Source organism: Neodiprion virginianus, chromosome 3 (genome assembly GCF_021901495.1).
Source record: "Neodiprion virginianus isolate iyNeoVirg1 chromosome 3, iyNeoVirg1.1, whole genome shotgun sequence".
NCBI lineage: Eukaryota > Metazoa > Arthropoda > Insecta > Hymenoptera > Diprionidae > Neodiprion > Neodiprion virginianus.
The window spans coordinates 42,016,227-42,029,535 of NC_060879.1; positions in this window are offsets into that span (position 1 = coordinate 42,016,227).

Genomic DNA, 13,309 nt, shown 5'->3' on the forward strand with positions numbered 1-13,309 from the left:
ATCCAAATAGCTTTGCTGCACGCTGCTGACAAGGCTTGGTACTCTGCTTGGCATGTTGATGTGGCCACTGTTTTCTGTTTGCTCGTTGACCAAGAAATAGCTGAGCCGTTATAAAAGAATATGTATCCTGTGATAGACTTTCTGTCTCTTACATCATTTGCCCAATCTGCATCACAGTATCCAATTATTGAGTCACTCTTGTCGTTTTTAATTACCAATCCTACTTTCTTAGTAGCGTGTAAATATCTTAGTAAGTGTTTTAAGCTTTCTACATGTATGCGTTTCGGATTTTTATTAAACGAGCTTAAATAACTTGATGCATAGCATATATCTGGTCTTGATGTTTGTCCTAGATATAAAACTGAACCAACTCCCTCAGAATATGGAAAATTTGGCACTTCTGGACTGTTTTCAATTTGTTCTAACTTTAAACTTGTTTCTAAAGGTGTTTTCATTGTACCGCATCCTTCTAAATTAAAGTTAATTATCAAATTCTGAATGTAATTTTTTTGAGTCAATTTGTATCCTTTTTCTTCTTCTAAGTATTCAAATTTGATGTTCAAAAAATGTTTCAATTTTCCCATATCCTTGATCTTCATATTCTTGGTTAATTGATTTACAAAATTGTTCTTTAATTCTTCTGATGAAACTAAGACCATTTGGTCATCCATGTAAATTGCTACGATCAGCCACTCCTTCTTTTCTTCATTTTTATATTGATAAACACACGGATCCACCTCACTCTGCTTCAGTCCCATCTTGACTAATATATTTGTGAGTGTTTCGTGCCATGCCATTGACCCTTGTTTTAAACCGTAGATAGCCTTGTTTAGTTTTAACACTTTATCTTCTTCGCCTGTTTTAACGAATGGTTCAGGCGGCACAGCATAAATTTCTTCTTGTAGTAAGCTTCTTAGAAAAGCTGTTTCTACATCCAGATGATATATAGTGAGATCATATTTTGTAGCTAGCGCTATTAAAAATCTTATTGTTACGTATCTAACTACTGGTGCAAAAGTGTTGAAGTAATCAACGTTGAGCTTTTGCATGAATCCCTTTGCTACTAGCCTTGGCCTGAGTCTAGTTATTTTTCCATTTTCATCTCTTTTTATTTGAAATACCCACCTGAGCTCTATTGGCTCTTTTCCAGGTGGCAAGTTGACCAAAGAAAAAGCTTCATTTTCTTCAAAGCATTTCATTTCATTTTCCATTGACTTGTACCATTCTTCTTTTAGTTCTGAGTCCATTGCTTCTTCCCAACTTTTTGGTTCTACAATGTTTTCTTCACTAAACTGATTTTTCTTCTTCCTTTTTGTGCTTGTGACTACGTAGTCCTTAAATTTCTCTGGTAACTTCTTCTCTCTCACTGGCCTTGCCTTGGGTGTTGCTTGCAATTCTGAGACTGTTGCTCCCTCATTGCCATCATCATTTATATTTAAATTTGAAATAGATTCGTCAATTGATATGTTTTCTTCCAGTACCTCTCTATCTCTTTCAGACTCATTGGTGTTGTTCTCGTGCTCTTCATCTATAGGTAAGTACACTGTTTCTTGCTCCTTGTTTTCTTGTTTTTCACTTTGATCAGTTTGTTCATTCTCTCCTTTGAAATACATCTTATTTTCATCGAATACAACTTCTCTGCTAATAGTCATCTTTTTAGTAGTTGGATCTATCAACCTATAACCCTTTTGGTGTTCAGCGTAACCAACGAACATTTTCTTTGTTGACTTTACATCCCATTTCTTTCTTTTTTCTTTAGGAACTAGAGTCATTGCAACACACCCAAACACTTTCAAGTGTCTCAAGTCTGGTTTTCTGCCAGTCCAGACTTCGAATGGTGTTTTGTCATCCAATGACTTCGATGGTGATCTATTGATCAAATAATTCGCTGTGTTCGATGCTTCAGTCCACAACCACTTTGGAGCATTTGCTTCGTGTAAAATTGTTCTTCCTTTTTCAATGATGGTTCTGTTCTTCCTTTCCGCTATACCGTTTTGCTGAGGTGTGTATGGACATGATGATTCCCAGATGATGCCTTTTGTTTTGAGATATGCTTGAACTTTGTCATCCTTGTACTCTAAGGCGTTGTCTGTTCTTAATTTCTTGATTCTTCTGTTTAACTGATTTTTTACTTTTTCAATGTATTCTTGTAAGAACTTGAAATAATCTGACTTGGCCTTGAGAAAATAAACACTTGTAAACCTGCTATGATCATCTGTAAAAGTAAGCATGTATCTCGCACCACCTAGTGAATTTACCTCCATGGGTCCACACATATCTGAGTGAATCAAGTCCAACAGCTCGCCTGCACGTTCACTCTCCTTAGGAAATGGTAATCTTGCGTGTTTGCCTTTTAAACAGCTTTCACATGGTGAGTCATCTGTGCTGTTTACCTCATAGCCTGTAGCTTGCTTGCTAAGTTTTACCATATCTTGCCTATTGAGATGTGCCAGCCTTCTGTGCCATAGTTTTACAACGTGTACTGGAGTTTTCTTTTCTGCTCTTGCAATGTTAGCACTTTCAGTGTCACTTCTTATGATCTTCCACATGGATCCTACTTTTATAGCTGTAGCTATTACTTTCTTTGTTTTCTTGTTGATGATATCACACTTGTCTTCATCAAACAACGACAAAAATCCAGCAGTGGTGAGTATGTGAACTGAGACTATATTTGATTTTACCGCTGGGACATATAAAACAGTATGGAGTACTACTCGCTTTTGAACTCCTTTGAATGTGAATGTTATCTCTGCTGTACCTTTACCTGTAGCTTCTATCAAGTCATCATTCGCCATTCTTACTTTTACTGGTTTTATATCTTGGTAATTTTGAAGAATGTTTTTGTTTGCAGTCATGTGTTGTGTTGCTCCAGAGTCTAAGTACCAGTCATCATCATTGTGCTTTATGTTTGAATCATGTGCTATCCAAGCTATCGCTTCTTCTTCTGCTTGAGCCAAATTGCTCTTTTCTTCTTTCTTATTCCTGCATTCTTTGGCGTAATGACCATACACGTTACAGTTGAAGCATCTGACTCCTTTCTTTTTGTTCTTGTTAAATTTATTCTTTGGATTGAATTGCTTCTTATATTTTGCGATGAATACTGACTCTGTGTCTTTGCTTGCACTATTAGTTTTCTTTACATCTTGTAAAATCTTGGCTTCTACTACTTCACCTGTTTACTCCTGAGCTTTCTAATCCCATAATCATGGGTTCGTATTTTTCTGGTAGACCTGCTAGTAAGAGTGCTCCGATCCACTCGCTGTCTACTTTGAAGCCTAATTTCTCTAATCTTTGCGCTGTAGAGAATATTTTATGTGTGTAGTCCTCTGTTGTTGAGCAGTTATCTAACTTAATGCTTAACAATTCTCTCAGGAGACCTATTTTCCTGGTCATACCTGCACCTTCATACACACTCTTCAACTTTTCCCACACTGCTTTTGGAGTTTTTAACATATTTATATGTGTGTATGCTTTTGTATCTATTGATCTGACTATCCTAGACATAGCCCTATCCATTTTTAGGGTGTCTCTTGTATATTTTTCATCTTCTAGCACACAGCCCCAAAGATCTTGGTCTTTCAGATACAACTCCATGGCAAAAGACCAGTTTTGATAGTCATCGGAGCTCTTCAACTTTTCTATACCGATCACACTTGACAATTGATCTGTCATCTTTACTTTGGTTTTGTGTGATTTTCCTGCCTGTTCAGTATTATTTTACGCTGTACTACAGCACTCCTCGGTATACCGAAACGGTAAAAAAAAAAAACGCTACCTCTTTGCTGTTGTGCGCCACGCCACGTGTCACTTTGAGGTTAGCTTTTTTGCTTGCTTTGTATGCCGGAGCAAAAAACTTTAACTGAACCTCTTTGACTTTAAATATTACTTTTACCTGTACCTTCCGCAACTGATTAATAACATACTGACCTTCGTGTCAAGCCCATAACCTGAAGGTAATTAATAGGTTTAGGTAGATAGGTAAGCAGGTAAGTGAAAGCACACAAGGTTAGCGTACGACTACGTTTAATAAGGTATAGTAAGTGTGCGCGTTAAGTTACATAGTGTATGTATATATATATGTGCATGAGTATCAAGTGTAGTACTATTATATGTATGATACTATATTTTATCCCAACAACTGTTAAGGTGCCGCTGACCTGGATCTAAAAGTTGTAATTGATCGAAGCGCCCTCTGCGTAAGTTTCCTCGGTTCTAAACCATTCGAAGGTGGTACTCTCCACCGGGGAGTAGCGCAACACAATATTAGACAAAACGCGGTCGGTAAAAGGCCTGAATCTGAGTCGGTAACCATACCACCAGAATTGACCCGAATTTTGCATGCAAATGATGACGTCATGTGTGTAGCGATTGCATCACGACCGAACTGATTATTTTGATAGTTTTACGGTGAATATAGCAAATTCAATTTATTGTTCCGTGAAACACCCTTGAATATGGGACATTCTTTGACGAATCGGAGAGATTTAGATAAAAATCGACCGACACAATTGTGATGTAGCTTAAAATTGTTTCACGGGTTCTATATCGAAAAAATAGGGATACGTATTCGAGGATTTTTTTATTTTACATATTTCGTAACATAGAGGGGATCGAAAATTTGATAATTTGGTGTTTTCTGGCACGGAGAACTCATTTTCAAAAATTCATAACGCCGGCTCTGTTTGAGCTGAAAAGTTCGTTTTTTCAACCCAAAGCTAATAAAATAAATTTTAATGCAACAATTGTTTCATTTACGATTATTCCGAAATTTATATTGTTATAAATAATTAATATGTTTAAATCGATTTTTAGCAATAGCCTTCACCTCGTAGCGAGTTCTCAGCACGACCATCGTATTCTCCATCAATTCAAAATACGTTATGGATGAAAAATTTGACGTAGAATACGATGGTTGTGCTAAGAACTCGCTACGAGGTTGGGGCAATTGTTAAAGATCGGTTAAAACATATTAATTGTTTATAACAGTATGAATTTCGGAATAATCGTTAATGAAAGAATTGTTGTAATAAAATTCATTTCATTAGCTTTGAGATGAAAAAAACGAACTTTCCAGCTCAAATAAAATCGGCGTTATGAATTTTTGAAAGTGAGTCTTCCAAGCCAAAAAACACCAAATTATCAAATTTTCGATCCCCTCAATTTTACGAAATATGTGAAATAAAAAATCCTCGAATACGTATCCCTATTTTTTCGGTATGGAACTCATCAAGAAAAGTTTCAGCTGAATCAAAAATGTGTCGGTCACAAAGGTGTTTGGTTGTAAAAGAATGTCCCATATACATTAGAACATATCGCGCAATATTAATTTTACACAGCACGAAGTATTTTCAAAATGATTTCATAAATATCACCATTCACCATTTGTAAATATTTGGAAATATGTTCGAAAAATACGATTGAAAGAAAACGGGTACGAATCGTTGTGGTCTCGTTTTATGAAGTTACGCCATCGGTCGCCCCCCCCCCCCCCCCCCCCCCTCGCCCAACTCCGTCTCTCCTTGTCGGCAAACTTGAATGGTCATGTTTATTTTCCGTCCGTGCATTACATTGTATTCGATTATTCGTTCAGTCTACGGATAGTGACTGTGCGCGAGAAAAAAAAATCCTTGTGTCGGCAGACGACTGTGGTCGAACATTTTATAATTGCAAAATAAAGAGTATTTCTCATTCTTCTTCAGAGGTTTTCTATGAGGTACATACATGATTATCTCTGGTGAGTATTTATACATATATATATATATATATATATATATATATGTACATTATACAGTTGTATAAAACGTGCACCCCGACTTACGTTTTTTTCGACTTACGCCGTCAATGCCGGAACGACCCATAGCGTAACTTCGGGGTATTACTGTATTGGAATCATTCTGGAATTGTACATCGCTTGTTACACACAACTCTACTGACAATAATGAAATAATTTTATGTTCGAAGCTATTTTACTAGTGAAAAGGGTTTCAAAAAATGATTATATATAATATTGTAACACTTTATTCATGTTACTATGGATATATGAAACAATTGTTGACATCGACGTTGAGGATTATTTTTATACCCTCTGAGATATTAAATGCAAGGAAATAGTATCTGAGATTCGAGGTAACTATGAAGCTGCGGGTTGTGCGAAACAGTTCCTTCTCCCGGTTGATGGGAGTTTCTAACATCCTTTGCGAAGTAATGTAATTCGAACATAGTTCACCACTCCATGAAGATATCCTCGCGGCATGTGACATTGCGTCCGTCTAACGGTTACGACGGATTAACCTGTAAAATATAAGCGTGTTCATTTGGTTGTTTCGCTTTTTCAATGCAGAATCCATAACATGATTAGTACTTGTCGATAAAAATATACTTTGGCAGAGAATTCGTGCTCTCCCCTCCTTATCATATAAAGACACATACAAATACATGGGTCCTCTTCTGTTCTCTTATAACCATGTGTCGGCGCCATCTCACTATACACAAAAATGTTAAAAGTGAATTTATCGAATCGGTCGAATCTGATGAAATGGAATAATGTGATTAAAAATTTTGATCATCTTGAATAATCTGAAAAGTTCAGATAATTCTTTTGAAATTAAGATATTCATTTTTTACGAATCACTCCAAATTTCACCGTGTTCAATATTTTACTACCGATAGCAGATATCTAACGTATGGTCGTTCGGAATGAATATGAATGGGAAATTCCTCGTCAAACCCGACGGATTATTTGTAATCGGAAAGATTTTTTACAGAATGTATAAAATGGTAGAAGCCTCGCCAAAAAATGGTACCATTAAACAATTCGTTCGTTAATAACAATTACAATGTTCAATGTTTCCGGATAAACCAAAGTTTTCTACGAAAGCTTATCCTCTCTGCTCGCGAATGTGCTGTGAATCATTTTTCTACGTCAAATAGAACCGAAGATGAGATATTGATTCTTCAAGTTTACTGCGCGCCCATTTTGCAACAAAATTGAATGACTCGGCGCTTTCGGAAAAAAAAATCGTAGAAATAGGTTTTGACTTTTCATGCTCACATATCACTTCGAGAAAGCTTTCATTGTTTTGGAAAATACGCGGTCATTTTTTGTCGGAATGATATTTCTGACTCAAGAACCTAAATTTCGTCCCAACTGACTTTTTATGGTTTATATGATGAAATAATAACAGTCGTAATATTTATTTTCCTTAAGATTTGAAATTTCTCGCATATTTGCATCGTACTTAGGGTATATGTCAACACGTGTAAATTTCTCCTATTATCGGAAAAGAAAATTACCGTACGATTATAATAATTGAACTCTCCGAGCATTCGAATCTAGGCTCCGATAAAATTGTGGTATTCGCAACGAAGCATTCAGCAATTCTTATGTTCTGCACACTCCTAACGAAAAATCAAAATGATTATATATGAAGAGAACAGAGAAAAGAAAATTTGAAACACGTATACAATTTGGTTACTCAATATTTTGAAAAATGTATAACAGAACGACGATCGAAACAAATGTCAAAAAAACGACGATCTTTCGAACGCCACTCTTTCGAAGCAAACGTAAACAAGACGATTTGTTTTCTACATTTTTTTTCTATACTATGAAAATGCTGGAAGTCCCTCCCCACTCCTCAACGGTGTACATTTTCGTAGAAATACAATGAGCATCATGGGTACAGTGAGAACAATCTGGGGCGAGTGTTTCCATACTTATGAACGGTAGTGTATATTCATTTGAAGAAAAAAACGGCAATTTCTCAAATAATGAATTGAAAAATCTGAAAAAATTCACGCAGAGTACCTTTTAGTAGTACTTTGATTTAACCAATTATGGGGCAGATCTGAGATGGTCGAAAAAACGTGGCCGAGTTGACGGAGAATCGTTCCTTTTCGGGTTAAATTCCGAAAATATCGATTTTTGGAAAAAAAGGTTACAACCAAAGTTGTTCAGAATTTGATTATCAACAAGTTTGTTGCTATTCATTTATGCCATTAAGTTGAAAATAAACGAGATAATGGAAATATTTCGAATTTGTCGCTTTTTTCAGGTTGAATTCCAAAAATCTTGATCCTGGAAGAAAAACTGTAACAACTAGACTTGTAGAGAATCAAAATTGATACAACTTTTGTTACGACGGTTTTTCTGTAAAATCAAAACCGGCCGAGTTATTCAAGAAAAACCATTTTAACCTAAAAAAAACCATTTTTCGAATAAACGCATAAGCATGATTTGGTCGCCATTCTGAATTTACACTCCCAGTGACCCCCCCGAGACAGCTGTGAAAGAAAAATTTTCGTAGAAATTATTTACAAATTAACCGGGGAATTTCGATATCAATTCTGACGATGACCCAAGAAATTAAAAGGTTGATCGAAACAGAAATCCGAAAAAATTAAATTTCCATTTCTTTGAATGAAAAAAGACGTTTTCCCGAAAAATTTCTTAGGAACTGTCGACTCCAATTTTGACAAGGATTCGCCCTGTCAAGTATTTGCTGTGAATTACGAATCACCCTGCATAGCAAGTGCAGATTTGACAGGATTCTTGTAAATGATATGTATAATTGCATAACAGAAATTTGCAGTATAAAACACTTACCATTGCAACGAACGATTCGTTCGTCGGCGCGTCAAATTCAACCTTTTTTCGGTTCAGCCGTGCGACGTAACTCATCCATTGTTGCACTCACAAGATTATTGTTGTTTGTAACAAATATATGTATACACACTGGCCGCGTGAAAATTTGCACGTGATTAGAACTTGTGACACGGCAAATTACCAAAACACTCGCGTTTGCTTCGTTCGCCGCGAAAAGTGAATGTGGACGGTACGCGAGGAAACGCAGAAGTGACGGCCGCTCGGATAGTGGGGACAGTGGGGTGTGAGGGATAGTACTCGGAATCCGAAGAAGTTGATTCCTTCGAGAGTTCCAAATTTCTGTGAAATCTTAAAGGATTGTGCCGGATTTGATGTACAACAGTAACACATACCCTGACTTTTCGTAGGTCGTATACGATGCAGAAACCAACCCAAAACTCGCTAGCGTATCCGTAGCGTATACCATCTACGAGAAGTCACGGTATGTAGTTTTATAACGATTTCCACCAAATGAGTAACATTCAGGTAGTTCGTCTAATGTAAAAAAAAATTTTGGTAGCATCATTCAGAACTAGGCGTAATTGACAAATGAAACGAAGCAAATAAAGTATGAAATCCTTATTTGTTGAGAATTAAAAACAGAAAAAATTGGCAAGCAAATTCTTCATCAGAATTTTAACAAGGATCGGCCCTGTAAAATATTTGCCACGAATCTTGAACCGTTGTATGCAGTAATTGTATGTATGTACAATGACATAGATTTTTTGCAGGATGTATTTCTAGTATTGTTAAACACATCCGGTTCAGAAACAATTTCGCGTATGTATCAGGGTAATCTTTAAAACAGGCTCGGACGATTATCAACCGGCTCCCCCCCCCCCCCCAAATTTGCTATAAATAAATAAATGGTCTGTTCAAGAGTATAATTTTTTATCTCAACCCTAAACCCTCACGCCTATACTTGCGTGTTTCCTGCAATTTCGGTATTTATTTTACTGCCGCATCTAATCTTTCGGTCAATAATCTGTAAGTATAACAATTTTGCGGACATTGATGCTACTATTAGATGAGGATATCCGGAGCGTATATGGGGCATTCTATGTCAATTATTCGCCATTTACATCTGCCTTTTCGACGAACAGGAATTAAAGGATAGGTATTTTCGTTTTTGTTAATGATTTTCTATCAAATCGATGAAAAAAGGTAGATTTAAGTGGTGCGTACTCGATGTAGAATGCCCCAAAACCCTTCAATAAAATAAAAAAGAATAATTTTCTTTGCGGAACTACGACTCAAAACGAGAAAAGAAACAGTATGTTATTTTAATATCGGGTTTTGGAAAAGCCATGAGCATTTAAAAAAAAAATTGTGCGATATTTTGATAAATTTATGGTGTTTGGATGGGTTGAGACAAACATCTAAAATATTTCAGAAAGACTGCTTTTGGCAGGTACAAAAAAGTGTAAAATTTTCAGTAGAATAAAAATTGGTCGAGGTCACGGGTTGGTCGGTTTCGCATGGAATGCCCCGTTCACGTATAGTCGGGCTACGTGTGATTACGAATAGTTACCGCGATTGTGAACTGATATTACCATTTCCCAACGATGCCTTATAATATGCACGAATTTCGAAATCTAATGGTTATTCTGAGTGAGTTGTACATTTTTTCGTATCCACCTAAAAGCCCATGCTCTCGTCGGCACTGCAGATTGTTGCTTTAGCAGAAACATAGGACGTGTGCGTATTACCATGTCGTTTTATCATCTGGTACCGCTTCGGTCGACTACAGCGCTTCTGGAGGTTCAACGTTGAACTAAATTACAGACTTCTCGTGCATCAGAACGGGCTCCTGTCACCTGAAAATCGCCCGCACAAATCGTGCCATATTTACAGCAAACTGACTGGTGCTATAGGTTTTCCCGGATTACGTGTGTGTTTTTGTACGTCTGTATCTCCGTGGCAAAAGTGAAAGAAATTCTGATATCGTACAAACGGTGAATATTCAACAAGTCGCTAGCCCGATCGGCCATCTTTGACGCGACGTGATTTTATTGAGTTCATCATTATTTTTATTAGACGTTATCAGTGATCTGAGATAGTAGTGACTGGGATACAGACGTACAATTTTATTCAAGCTATCTTTTAAAAATTTTCCCAGTCAGATTCATACCCCCGTTTTATCAGGATTTGTGCGGGCGATTTCCCCGCTTCTGACGTCACGAAATATATATAGGACATGCCAGGTCAGCGGGACCTTAAGGCTCATTTTGATGAAGCTATATTGCGAAAAATATTCTTTTACTAATCTAACATTGCCTAAAAATATTGTAAATCGATCAAATAACGGCCATATGGGGATGAGCGCTTATAATTGAATCGAATCGTATGTGAGCGAAGAGTTTTTACCTAAAATACATTTATTTATACGTAGCAATAGTATTTACTTTTGTGTTGATATTAATTGATTTCCTAGCGAAATTACCAATATCACTTGTTGCTTAATTTCTACCGGCTTAGCGTTGGTCTAGTGTTATGTCACGTGATATCCCTATGGATTTTTGTGTGGGGTGAAAATCCAGACGCCATGTGCAGAATGCAGAGACCATAGCGCACGCGCTATGGCTTTTGCGTTCCGCTTATGGCTTCCGAAGTTTTATGTGCTTCGGTCTTAAAAATGCCTTTGATTAGCTGTCGCAGAATTAATGTGCATACTTGTACTATTAAAATTAAGGCTTTACTGGTGCTAGAATTCTTTGGGTCGGGAAAAATCTATTAGTTCCGCGTCACGGTCCGGAAAATCTCGGGGTTCATGAAAGTGTTACGTTCCGAGAGGAACGTTTCGAGTCGACTCTGATTCGCCGCGTGATTTAAATTGTTCTCCTGACTTACGTAGTTGGTGTATGTAAATCTCGGGAATCCGCTGATCAGCTCCTCAGATCTTCTCGTTCAACTCGCCTACAATTCTGAGAGTTTGTTAGGTAGGGCTCGTGCCAACCATCACTATGCGTGATTGAAATAATTATTTATGACAACACTTGGGTTAATTACACATTTATTAACGGTCTCCTTCTAGTTCTCGATGGTAGATTTACAATCGTGGTACAGATTGGTGTTAATCACTATCGCAGTGACAAACTGTTAACAAGTCTCGAAGGTTCTGAATGACTTATAATGATTTTATTCTAGGATTTCGGTAGAGGTCTGATCTGTTCTCTATGATGTCTGAAGTTCTTCTCTTATTCTGTTTTTGGGAAGGTTGACTTAGAGGGAAAATAGGAGGAGTTCAAAAGGAGTCGCGGTTTCTCGCGGGTCTCGGATGATTGGTTGAGGATGATGAAAAAAATTGGGGGTAAGGTTTCTGGTTCGTGCGTGGGATCTCGGTGGTGGATTGGCGCGAGGTGATTGGTTAAGAGAAGCAAGCGGCGAAGCGCTGACTGGTCTTGTTTTCGTTAAAATAAGGGCGCTATCCTGAATTCTGGGAATAGGGGTTTCTTTCTCTGTGAGCTATCCGTGATTTATCTTCCCACGTTTCCGGTGTTTGTCTTTTTGGTTATCTTAACTGTTGCAGGTTTATTATTTTGGGTTATTACGGTTGAATGGGAAAATATATATATATAACATGTATGTTATGAATTTGACTGATGAAATGACGGTTAATCTAGCGTGTGGGGACTGTTGATATAAGAATTTGGACGTTGTGATGGTAACTAAGTGCGTTGGTATTAATCTACGACTATCGGTAAGAGCACGTAGGGCTCTCTTATGGTAACTGCACGCTGGTCAGGTAGAGCGCAGAGAGGGCGCCGCCGTGGATACCGGCTGGCACGTAACAAAAGTGTCAGTTTTGTCGAAATTTTCGGGATTCCCAGATCTCCCGATGAAAGATGATGTACTTTTTACTGAAAATATTGATGCTATTTAGATACACGATTCAATATAAGTATTTAGTATTAAGTATTTATCCAATATCATAAATTTTAGGTAAGTTAGGTCACCCACGGTTCAGGTTTCTGAAAAAATTCTGTTTTACCGATCATTCCGGATTCGTAAAAAAACCCGATCCGATACGAACCCAAACTTTTTTCGAGACTTGGAGAACCCGCACAGCCCTAATTAAAATACTGTGACCCTAAAAGTATCAGATCTCAACCTATTGGTTTTTGATGGAAAAAATAAAATAAGTTACAAAGAAATGAAATTATTTTTTTCCTAGGATTGACATAACCGATTTGATTGAAAATTTAATATGTCATTGTAATGATTACGGTCAATTTCATATTTAATGGAATATTAACAGTCTCCTTATGATGCCTACGAAATGGCGAGACACTTTAATTATTGTTTATTACCTAATTTTAAAGGTGCCCAGGGCAGAGATATGTTGTGCAGGGTATAGGTTTACTTGTGAGTGAATAAAATAAAAAACTCGAAAATACGAATATATAATATATTTATTTAATTTGTATGATACTTTTAATTCGTTTCCATATATTTTGTATAATTACATATATAATGATTAGACTTGTCGTTCCATATACTACCTGAGATGGAATGTATAAAATTAATTAAAAATTTTGGAACTCAAAAGATTCCTCAACATAACGCAACATAAAATCATCTCTCTCTTGGATTGTACATAAATATATACATATATATATATTTTACTATCTACGCATCTCCTGTTCATTTTGTATTTCCCCTGTC